Raw genomic sequence first — 13,139 nt, 5'->3', positions numbered from 1 at the left:
ACCGAAAGTATGCCTTTGCTACCCAAAGGTACTAAACTGACTGATGGAACTTTTATGTCTATATATGTACACATGATATATAACTAATATTTAGACGACATTCGGACGAGTAACCGATGCCCTAAGGCCACATCCCAATGAGGAAAAGGAAATAAAGCGAGCTAGCCGTTGTAAGTCCTTTAAACATTACTTATATAACTATACATATCTAGGCATGCATTTGACAATATAAAAGTATAAAATAAGTTTTGTAAAACCTTTGAAAAGTTTAATAACTGAGAAATGATGACTTGATGTTAGTTTATAAAATGATCTGAAAGTAGTTTGTTTGATAAGACAATTTTAAGTATAAGGAAAACCTTTTTTGAAACACAATTGTAATAGAGTTTGAATGGAAACATACAATATGTAAGACAGTTTGATAAAGAGTTTTAACATGTAAACACGTTTGAAAAGTCATTTGAGGTAATATGTATGGTAAAATAGCTAAACGTGTAGTAAATCCATTTATATGCTAGTTATTCATCACATGTGATTGATATAATAACTAGCATGATTCAACTTGTATTCAACCCCCCCCCCCCCCATAAAAGAATTTATAAACATTTAAAAGGTTAATTAAGGGGTATGAACTCACCTGATGTGAGTGAATCGTATGGAAGTGTCGGACAGGTGCTTGGTGTCAAGTGAAGACTTAAACACACACAATGATCCTAATAACATATAAAGACATATGTATATATACAATTAGTGATTTAAACACTAATTATACAAGTATAAACATCCTAATGTGAGGAAAACACTTTGGTCAAAGTGTTAGGAGGCTATTGGGTTGCAACAAAGGAGGATAAGGCTTTGTATTTGAGTTTATGGTCCATAGACCATACTTATTGGAGTTTACGGCCAAGGGGAGTTTACTCCTGGCTGTAAACTCTCAAATGGGTCTCCAATTGAGGCTTAAAGTTATAATGTCTTAAGTGGTTAAGTGTTCTAAGGCTTAAACAGGAGGCTAGGTGATTTTAAGGTCCAAGAATGACCTTACCTTGAGTTTATGGCATGGGGACCACTTCCCCATGAGTTTACGACCGTAAACTCATGGTATGATGTACCATTTCGTTTCTTAAAGTCCCTAGTTCAATGGTGTGTGGTTCTAGACTAAGTTATGGGCATAAGGAAGGAGGAAAGGGCATCATTGCACTGTTATAGTGAGTTTACAGCCTTGCGAGATCCTTGGCCGTAAACTCTCATTCATCCATCTATTCTTGATGATTCTAAGATCTAAACATGTTAAACCTAGTGTACAATGAGTTAGAACAAGAGTACTTATGATATAGGAGCTTGAATGGTCGTTTTTTGCCTAGAACACTAGTGTGTGTTCTTGGTGTTCCATGTGAAACTTGAAGATCTACACAAATGGGATGATTTCACGGATGAAATCATGTAAGATCACTAGATCATGTAAGATATCAACTAGTTAGGGCAAGAAACTTATGAGTTTTGAAAATCAGGGATGAAGATCGGGATGGTGCATGAGAGGATTTCAGCCAAGGAAGTGAAAGAACGGAACAAATAGCCAAAATATCAACATATATGGGGGAGTTTACGGCTGTAAACTCCCATGTGGTGGTCGTGAACTCCTTGTAAAGGGGTTTTAGACTTGTTCTTTATGCTATATCGTCAGCAGATAAACCCCGACACTTATCCCTTAAGTGTACAAGGCTCAGAACACTCAAACATACTCCAAATTGTGCTAAATGATAGTAGGAATGAGTTTGACTTTCAATGAAGTGTTAAACTGAACAGGATGGAGAATTTCGGGTTTTCACAAAAACAATGTCATCGAAAGTAATAAAAATCAGAGTACAATCCCAAAAAACTCCATGCAGAAATCATGTGTGTGACGTGCTACTACACCGCCGACTCTTTCCCCTTTGATGAAGAGGTACTTGAAACCACAACTAAAAACTGTAAGCACAAGGCTTAGTGAGTTCTGCCATCATACTGCATACCATAAAATATTGTTGATATTTTTCAACTGGTAACTACCATCAGTATCTTTCAACCGGTATCCGCCATCAGTATCTTTCAACTAGTAACTGTCATCATTATCTTTTCAACTGGAAACTACCATTGGTATCTTTCAACCGGTAACTTGGGAATATTTCACCCCCACCACTAGCATATAATAGCAAGGTATAAACACACAGTCAGGTATATCGGCGTACTGACCAACCTATTGGTTCGAACGAACTTTGCCAGGGAAAGACTATTCCCTGTCACTACCACTAACACATCATTCATATTACGCAAGCATATCTCATGACCAAGTCACATAACCAAACCAAGATAATTATCAAAAAGACAATTACCTACTAAATATCCCTGTTGGTGGGTCGGCATTATGGCCTTAGACCCACCCCTACTGGAAGGCAACTCGCCTCGATGTTGTGTAGCGTATGAACTGCCCTCGACATGAAGGTTGGCTCCCCACAACTCCTCAATCCCTATACGACAATCCTCAAGTCATTAAACAGAACACATGACCCTAACCAGGGTCAATACAATAACCAGACAAAGTTAACCATGGTCAAAGTCAACATCCAGTTGCCTGACTCGTCGAGTTGTCACACCAACTCGCCGAGTCCATACCACACTAAGTCAATATAATCCCGACTCCACTCGTCGAGTCTAGAAAGGACTCGATGGGTTCTCCTTTCCTTCAAACTATCGGGACCATCTTCATCTGACTTGCCGAGTTCTTCCTTGGACTCGCCGAGTTCATCTCCCTCATAAGAACATGTCCTGTCTATAACCCGCTGAGTTCTAGAATAACTCGTCGCATCCATCTTCAAGGGTTGCCAGATTGCCATGGACTCACCGAATCTATTCATACACTCGTTGAGTCCCATGGTTCTCAGGTCCTTTTTCGCGTCTAAACATCTACGGGACTTCCCTCCCTAACAACTGATCCATTCACAAAATGGATTTGGTAGTCATTACTCCTCGACTCACCGAGTCCCAAGAACAACTCGACAAGTCCATCCTTGACTATTACTATATAGTCGATTTAATGGGTCTTAACACATCAAAACCATAGATCAGCCTCCTAATGTCCATTTTATACGTAAAGTTCCAGACTTGGTGCACACGCATGGGGTTTTTAGATCAAAAATCCATAAAAGGTGCTCTACAATGTGCATGGGGTTCTCATGGCCATAGAGTTGGCACCTTTATGCCATGAGAGCCCTACAATAACTCAGATCTGAAAGTAGAACTCCATGAATCACTTCACAAATCCGTAAATGGCTTAAAAAGGCCTAAATGCACCCAAAATCTAAGCCCTAAAGATGAAAAACCCAAAAGAAAGACCAAAACAGGGGGCATTTACCTTGATTGAGTAGAAGATGGAATAAGATGTCTGGATCTACAACCCCCAACTCGAATTCACAAGCTTCCACCTTCCTTCCAAGCTTCACAACCACCCAAAAGCACCAAAAATGGCCTTAGATCACTCAAAACGGCTAGTGTTTCAATAAGAGGTTTTCTGGGAGCATAAGGGACAATGGAGGCTGAAATAAGGCGTTTAAATAGTACGTAAACCCTCAGATTTAGGATTTCCCTCAAACAACACCTACTCGGAGAGTCAGTCTCCCGACTCGTCGAGTAGGTTACTTAAAATGCATGCGGATCATGACCTTACCTGACGAGTTGGGCCTCCAACTCGTCAAGTCCAAGAGAAATATAGAATCGCTTTAAATTAAATACGTACCGGGAATCAGGTGTTACAAATCTCCACCACGTATTCTAGACTTTGTCCTCGAATTCTACTGCTTGAACCTGAAAATTATCCGGTTAATGCTCCCTCATCTCGTCCTCCGGCTCCCTGGTCCATTCCGAGCCCTTGCGGTGCTTCCAATGCACCTTTACCAGTTCCATTTTCTTGTTCCGTAGATTCTTTGACTTCCTGTCGAGGATCACCAATGGCTGCTCGATTTTGTTCAGGCTGTCATCAACTTGAATATCCTCTAAAGGCACCATTGTCGAATCATCGACCAAACATTTCCGTAACTGAGAGATGTGAAAGGTGGTATGAATCTGACTAAGTTCGGCTGATAGATATAGCCTATATGCTACCCTACCCACCCGTGCTATAACCCTGAAGGTTCCAATATACCTAGGGCCCAACTTGACCCGCTTCCTAAATTGAATGACGCCCTTCCATGGAGACATCTTCAGGAGCACCATATCCCCGACCTGGAATTCCAAGTCTGACCATCGCTTGTCGGCATAACTTTTCTGCCGACTCTGAGCAGTCCGAAGTCTTCTCCAAACCTATTGGAGTTTCTCCGTAGTCTTGAGTACCACTTCAGTACTCCCCATGACTCTCTGCCCCACTTCTCCCCAGCATATCGTGTTCCTGCACTTCCTCCCATACAACATCTCGAAAGGAGGATAGTCGATACTCGCATGATAGCTATTGTTGCAGCAGAACTACATCAGTGGGAGGTAATTATCCCAACTACCTTTGAAGTCTAATAAACCACACGCCCTCAGCATATCCTCCAGAGTCTAAATGGTCCACTCGCTCTGATCATCTATTTGCAGGTGAAAGGAGATGCTACAATGCAGTAAAGTACCCAACTCATCAAGAAACTTCATTCCAAAACCTAGAAGTGAACCTCACATACCTGTCTGAAATCACCAAAACTGGCACCCCGTGCCGCACCACTACCTCCTAGATGTAGATGTCGGCCAACTTTTTAGTCGAAATACTCTCCTGAATCGGAATAAAATGGGTGCTCTTGGTCAACCGATCAACAATAACCCAGATCTAATCCACCCCTCGCGTGGTCCTGGGAAGCTTCATAATGAAGTCCATAGTGATCTCCTCCCACTTCCACAGCAGGACATCCAATGATTGGACCTTGCCAAGAGGTCTCTAGTGCTCAGCCTTAACCTTCCTGCAGGTCAGGCACCTCTCCACAAACAAAGCTATGTTCCTCTTCATGCAGGGCCACCAATAATTGAGACGAAGATCCCTATACATCTTCGTCGCCCCGGGATAGATAGAAAACATTGATTTGTACACGTCTGCCATCAATACCTCGTGTACACCTCCATGATACGGGAACCACAACCTACGGAGAAGAGTCAACAATCCCCGACTATCATAGTCTAAATAGGAAATCTGGCCCACATTTCGCTTGCTCTTCCGATGTTCCTCCTTTATGGCCTCCTTCTGGGCCTCTCGGATGTGCTCCAACAACGGAGTCACAACTGTCATCCTCAGAAAAATATCCCTGATTGGTGCTGCCTTGCGGCTAAGCGCATCAACCATGACATTGGCCTTCCTTGGGTGGTAGAGGATATCACAATCATAATCCTTTACCACATCAAGCCACCGATGCTGCCTCATATTAAGATGTGGCTGGTCCATGAGATACCTCAGGCTCTTGTGGTTTGTGTAAATGGTATAACGAACACCATAGAGGTAATGGCACCAAATCTTGAGGGCAAAAATAACAGCCCCCAACTCCAAATCATGCGTCAGGTAATTCACCTCGTGAGGCTTTAGTTGCCTCGAAGCGTAAGCTATAAAATGCCCCCTATGTATCAATACTGCATCCAAGCTTGAGATGGATGCATCGCATTATACCACCAATCCTCCATACCGTCTGGTAGGGCTAAGATTGGCACCTCGCACAATCTTCGTCTCAACGTCTAAAAGGCGGCCTGCTGCTCAGGCCCCTAGTGAAAGACGATGACTTTCCTTGTCAACTGGGTTAGGGGTACTATTATCTTGGAGAAGTCTTAAATCAACCTCCCACCTCATCACAACCTCAACCTTGGTTGGGTCAACCAAAATGCCGTTCTAGTTGACAAGGTAACCAAGAAACTGCACCTCGTGCAACCAGAACTCACACTTAGAGAACTTAGCATATAAGCTCTCCCTACTCAATGTACCTAGAACCTCCCGCAAGTGCTCCTCATGTTGCTCTCGCGTGTTGAAATAAACCAAGATGTCGTCGATGAAAACTATCACAGACCGATCCAACATCAGTATGCACATGCGGTTCTTGAGATCCATGAGCACGGTAGGAGCATTGGTGAGCTCGAAAGGCATGACCACGAACTCATAGTGGCCATAGCGTGTCCGGAACGTAGTCTTCTGCACATCCTCCTCTGTGAACCTCATATGATGATATCTTGAACGCAGATCAATCTTGGAGAACCAAGATGCTCCTTGAATCTGGTCAAAGAGGTCATCAATCCTCGGGAGTGGATAACGGTTCTTCACCATTACCTTATTCAATTCCCGGTAGTCTATACACATCCAATGCAACCTGTCCTTCTTCTTAACAAAAAGAAATAGGGCTCCCCAAGGTGAACTGCTCGGTCTAATGAATACCTTGTCTAACACGACCTGTAACTGTGTAGACAACTCGAGCATCTCAGGAGGAGCCAACCGATAGGGTGCCTTGGGAATCAGAGTCGCACCCGGGACTAGGTCGACCCTGAACTCTACCTACCTCTCCATAGGTATCATATACAACTCCTCAAGGAATACATCCATAAACTTTCGTACCACGGGCACATCGCCCACCGTCGCCTTACTCTCCTCCCGGTTATCTATAATATAGGCGAAAAATCCTGCACAACCCCGCAGGAGGTAGCGCCTAGCTCTTGCTACTGAAAATAAAGTTGGTCATCGATGTGGCCTCTCGCTCTGAATCACTAGCTGTCTCCCACTTGGCGTCCTGATCCGCAGCAACTGTTATGCGTAGTCGATCATTGCCCCATTGGGGCTTATCCAATCCATACCAATAATAACCTTCTTCCCATGCAAAGGTTTGGGAACCAAGTCTACTAGGTAATGCTCCTTGAACTGCTTCAAAACACAATCCCGGTAGACCTCTAATGCTCACACTGACCGTTCACCGGCAATCTCGACCTACGAAGGCATCCAGCATGCTTGAAGACTCAGGAAACTTCTCGCTCAGCACAAGAGAGATGAATGATCGGGTAGCACCCGAATCAAACAATACCTGCACTGGGATACCGTTCACATGGAATGATCCTACACAAAGCAAATATATAACATATCAAAATCACAACGACATAACATAAAAGCATAAGAAAGAAATCGCACCCGTCACCAGATCGGGTGCAGCGTGTGCCTCCTCTGCTGTCAACTGAAATGCTCGGCTCCGCATCATTGGAGCCTCTACCTTGGCCTTCTGGCCATCCGTCACCCGTGCCGATGCTGGGGTCGGCGCCGCCACTGGTGCTACTACTGTCGTTGCTTTTAATATACATCAATTGGCCTTTTTATGTCCCCTCTAATTGCAATGAAAGCAAATTAGGTCTGATATCTGAACCGTAGGAGTAGGGGCAATACAATGCCTGCCAAAATGTCTAATTTGGCCTCACTTATAGCAGCCGGAACCCGGCCCAGTGTAGTGAACTCCCTCATGTGACCGACCGCACTTTCCACATCCGTCCCACCCATGTTGGCCTTTCGACCCCGCGTCGAATTCCTTGGGCTTCTCCGCCAAACGCCTGCAAGCAGCACAACCTTTGACTTCCTCAGCTTGAGGTGCTCTAAATCAATCTCCCTCTCCTGTTCCCTGGCAATCATGGACTCCAGGGTGGGGCAGGTTGAATAGTTGACATGCTCCTGGATATCAGCCCTCAACATATCATGGTAGCGGGTCTTCCGCATCTCCTCATCCCCTACATACTTGAGTACCAACAATGCTCTCATTCGGAACTCAATGGTGATCTCCACCACAGTCTTTGTAGTTTGTCTCATATCCAAAAAGTCCCTAGCCAGCTGTTGAAGCTCCATAGCCGGTGCAAACTCAACCCTAAATCTGGTCATGAAATCTGACCAAGTCATAGCCTCGATGGATGGGGCTCCCAACGAATCACCAACTAACTCCCACCAATCTATGGCTCTATCCCTCAGACATCCTATAGCAAAGCGGACCTTTGACACTTCCACGCAGAAGCTCTTCAACTGTGTAGACTCAATGTCTGCGATCCATCTCCTGGCAGCAATGGGGTCCTTCACCCCGTGGAAATCTGGCGCACCACTCCCTCGGAAGTCCTTGTAGGACAGTGTGCGTGTACCTGTATATCTAGATGCCAAATCACTCCTGAATTCCTGAACGCGATCCTCCATCAGCTTAATAATCCCCTCCTTGATCGACCCGAAGATGACCGGGGTTGCATCAAGGATACCACTCGTGATCTCAAATGTCATGAACTTGTGTATCTCGTCATCAACCTGCCAAGATCCTACACACGAGCCTGAACCTGATCCTGAACCTGGTCCTGCTGCTCCATGTTGCATGATCGCCATTCGGAAAATAAACAATAACGTCAGGATCATACATACCCCCGAGAGGTCTCACACACTCTCCAAGTTTCCTGGTTCCATCTCAGCCCTCCTTGACTCGAGTGTGGATCCATTGATTTCAGTAGTACGGGCCCATACTACCTTCCACATATATCCGTACTTTCCTTAAGGAATGGTTTAACTTCACCAAGTCCCTTTACCGATACCCTTTCCTACTAATCTCATCCTAGGCTTTCCTAGGGAACTCTCCGACCTACTCTCCGCCATCAGCTGCACTAGGAGTCCCTAGTTCCCTTTCCTAACTAGCTTGCGAATATTGTTACTTATCCACTCACTAGATAGTTAAGGTTAGCCAGGACCCCTTAAGCACAAAGCAAGAAACATTCGTGCATCGAGTAATCACATCAGGAATAACCTAATCAGCCTATCCTACTGCTGACTAAACAGTCCTAGCATACACCTCATACAACAGGCATTTAAGGCATCCTCTAAATCCTTAGCCCTAATCTTTCATGCAGTTCTTAAAATCATGAATCATACACATAACATAACAAGTATGGGTATCTTAGGGAAAACTTACTTGAGCTCGGCCGATCGCATGCATCACAGAGCTTGTCTTTTCTCAAAATTCCATAACCTAACATTTTGGAAACTGTTTTACTTAAAAAGATCTTTGAGTCCCTCGGTTTGAGTCCAGACACCCCCGAGGGTGTGTTCGAATCCCTCAAACCAGGGCTCTGATACCAACTTGTAACATCCCAAAAATCGAGGCCAAAAATTTCATTTTAAATTGGATAATTCATAACATAATTTACCAAACATTTCCACTGTCATACCAATTTATAAAAAACCATAACAGTGTGTCAAAAAACCATGTCATCGAAAGTAATAAAAATAGAGTACAATCACAGAAAACTCCATGCGGAAACCATGTGTGTGATGCGCTGCTACACCACCGGCTTCTTCCCCTTCGACGAAGAGGTACCTTAAACCACAAACAAAAAATGTAACCACAAAGGTTAGTGAGTTCCCCCATCATACCACATACCATAAAATATCGTAGGTATCTTTCAGCCGGTAACTACCATTAGTATCTTTCAACCGGTATCCGCAATCGGTATCTTTCAACCGGTAAGTATCATCGGTATCTTTCAACCTGTAACTACCATCGACATCTTTCAACCGGTAACTGGGGACTATTTCATCCCCTACCACTAGCATACAATAGCAAGGTATAAACACACAGTCAGTCATATCAGGGTAGTGACCTACCCATTAGCCTTAACGACCTACGCCAGGGAAAGACTATTCCCTGTCACTACCACTAAAACAACTTTCATATTGCGCAAGCATATCTCATGACTAAGTCACATAACCAAACTTACTAAATATCCCTGTTGGTGGGTCGGCATTGTGGCCTTAGACCCACCCCTACTGAAGCCAACTCACCTAAATGTCGTGTAGCATCTGATTTGCCGCCGATGTGAAGCTCGGCTCCCCTCGATTCCTCAATCCCTACACGACAATCCTCAAGTCATTAAACAGCACATATGACTCTAACCAGGGTCAATATCATAACTAGATAAAGTTATCCTTGGTCAAAGTCAACATCCAATTGACCTGAGTTGGCCTGCCAACTCGCCGATTCCATACTCCAGTAATCCAATACAATCCTGACTCCATTCGTCGAGTCTAGCAAGGAATCGATGGGTTATCCTTTCCTTCAAACTATCGGGACCATCTTCATCTAATTTTCCGAGTTCTTACTTGGACTCGATGAGTTCATTTCGCTCATAAGAACATGTCCATCTTCAAGGGTTGGGAGATTTCCTTGGACTCGCCGAGTCTATTCATACACTCGTCGAGTCCCATGGTTCTCAGGTCCTTTTTCGTGTCTAAACATATACTAGACTTCGCTCCCTAACAACTGACCCATTCGCAAAATGGATTTGGTGGTCATTACGCCTCGACTCGCTGAGTCCCAAGAACAACTCAACGAGTCCATCCTTGACGATTACTATACAATTGATTTAATGGGTCTTAACACATTAAAACCATAGATCTGGCCTCCTAATGATCATTTTATATGTAAAGTTCCAAACTTGGTGCACATGCGTGGGGTTTTTAGCTCAAAAATCAATAAAAGGTGCTCTATAATGTGCATGGGGCTCTCATGGCCATAGAGTTGGCACCTTTACGCCATGAGACCCCTCCAATAACTCAAATATGAAAGTAGAACTCCATGAATTACTTTACAAATCCGGAAATGGCTTAGAAAGCCCTAAATGCACTGAAAATCTAAGCCCTAAAGGTGAACAACCCAAAACAAAGACCAAAACAGGGGGAATTTACCTTGATTGAGCTGAAGATGGAATAAGATCTCTGAATCTACAAGCCCCAACTCGAATTCCTAAGCTTCCCCCTTCCTTCCAAGATTCACCACCACCCAAAAGCACCAACAATGGCCTTTGATCACTCAAAGCGGGTAGGGTTTCGATAAGAGGTGTTTTGGGAGCATAAAGGACAATGGAGGCTGCAATAAGGCATTTAAATAGGGTATAAACCCTCGGATTTAGGGCTTCCTTGAAACATCACCAACTCGCCAAGTCAGTCTCCTGACTCATCGAGTGGGTGACTTAACATGCCCGCGGATCACGACCCTACTCGGCGAGTTGGGCCTCCAACACGTTGAGTCCTATAGAAATACAAAATTGCTTTAAATTAAATGTGTACCTGGAATTAGGTGTTACATAAAGGCTTCACTTCATCTACACAACAAGAAAAAAAAAATACAAGAAAAGAAAAATATTTTTGGATTTTTGTTTTATAAAATGAAAATAACAAAAATAAGGAAATTTGTTTGATATTTTTGAATTTTTCAAAATAAAAAAAAAACAAATTTTTTTTTGGTATTATGGATTTTTCGACATAAAAGTAATAAATTATAAAACACAAATATTTTTGTTGTTTTTGATATTTCAACATAAATGTAACGAAAAAAATTTAGTACCAAAGTAACGAAAATTTGTGATTAAGAGGATCGTACAGGATGTCGAAACCGAAGAATGTCGAAGCGCTGAACGTGAATAGTAACCTCTAAAGGATGAACTGTCTCCTCTTTATGAACACTCAGCACCACTGAATCGACAATTTTGCATCATTTTCCTTTGTCATTCTTTCGAAAGAAATCCTGGAATAGAATTAGCTTCAATCAATCCCAGTCCATTTAGTATTCTTACAGACGATTTTTCATCCAACAGCTTTGTAAAAATATTAACAAGTTGATCATTTGTTTTTACAAAGTGAACTTGGATATTTTGCATCTTCCACATGATTCTTGATAAAATGATAATGAAGTGCAATATGCTTTTATTTTGAATGTTGTATTGGATAGTCACAAATGCATATAGCACTCTGTGAATCACAATACAATGGAATCTTCTTCATGTTTATAGCATAATCACGTAATTGGCTTTGAATCTAAATTATTTGTGAAGTGCAAGCTGCAATAGCAACATATTCTACTTCTGTTGTGGAAATCGAAACACATGTTTGTTTCTTCGACTGCCAACTTACAAGCTTCCCATTTAAGAGTTGACATCCACCACTTGTACTTGTACGATCAAGACTACAACTTCCCATACCAGCATCAGAAAAAGCTTGTATGAAAATGCCAGTTTTCGAAGAATACCACAATCCTAACGAAATTCTTCCTTTGAGATATCGAAATATCTTATTCACTGTTGTTAAGTGTAGTTCTCTGGGTTTCGATTGATACTTGGCACAATTACAAACAGAAAACATAATATCAGGTCGACTTGCCGTAAGGTAAAGTAAAGAACCTATCATGTTTCTGTATAAAGTAATATCAACTACATGTTTATCTAACGAAGGATTGAGCCTTGTTCCAACTTCCATTGGTACTCGTAACTTTGTGCTATTCGTCATCCCATATTTTTCAAGCCGATTCTTTGTGTATTTTTCTTGATTGATGAAAATTCCTTCTCTGCTTTGATTAATATTCAATCCCAGAAAATTGTTTATTTTTCCCGTCATGCTCATCTCAAATTGGATTTTCATCAGATTTTCGAATTCACTCGACAAAGGAGGTTCAGTAGAGCCAAAAATAATATCATCGACATATATTTAAACAAGCATAAGATAATTCCCAAATTTCTTTCGAAATAAAGTGGGGTCAACTGACCTATGTTTAAATTCGATTTTTTTGAAAAAATTGGTTAGTGTTGCATTCCAGACTCTTGGTGCTTGGTTTAACCCATAAATAACTTTATCTAACACATAACAATGATCAGGATATAGAGAATTGATAAAACCTGGTGGTTGTTCGACATAAATTATTTCTTCGAGAAATCCATTAAGAAATGCACAATTCACATCCATTTGACAAAACATCAAAATCCTTGTGTGCTTCATAGGCTAAAATGATTTGAACATCGTCGTGTCTTACGATAGAGGCAACGGTTCCCTCATAGTCGATGCCTTCTTGTTGCGAATAACCTTTAACTACAAGCCTAGCCTTATTTTGAATAATATTTCCTTCATTTTCAGTTTTATTTTTGAAAATCTATTTTAATCCAATCAAATTACACCATCTGGTTTTGGAACTAAACGCCAAACTTTATTTCGTTCAAATTCAACCAACTGAGATTGCATACAAACAATCCAATCTTGATCATCCATAGCAATTTTGACTGTTTTTTGTTTAATTTTTGAAATAAAGATATTAAGCTCATCCTCAACAATTTCATTTTTAGGT

Source organism: Lactuca saligna, chromosome 2 (assembly GCF_052625555.1).
Source record: "Lactuca saligna cultivar CGN05327 chromosome 2, ASM5262555v1, whole genome shotgun sequence".
Classification (NCBI taxonomy): Eukaryota; Viridiplantae; Streptophyta; class Magnoliopsida; order Asterales; family Asteraceae; genus Lactuca; species Lactuca saligna.
This window is presented reverse-complemented; position numbering follows the sequence as displayed.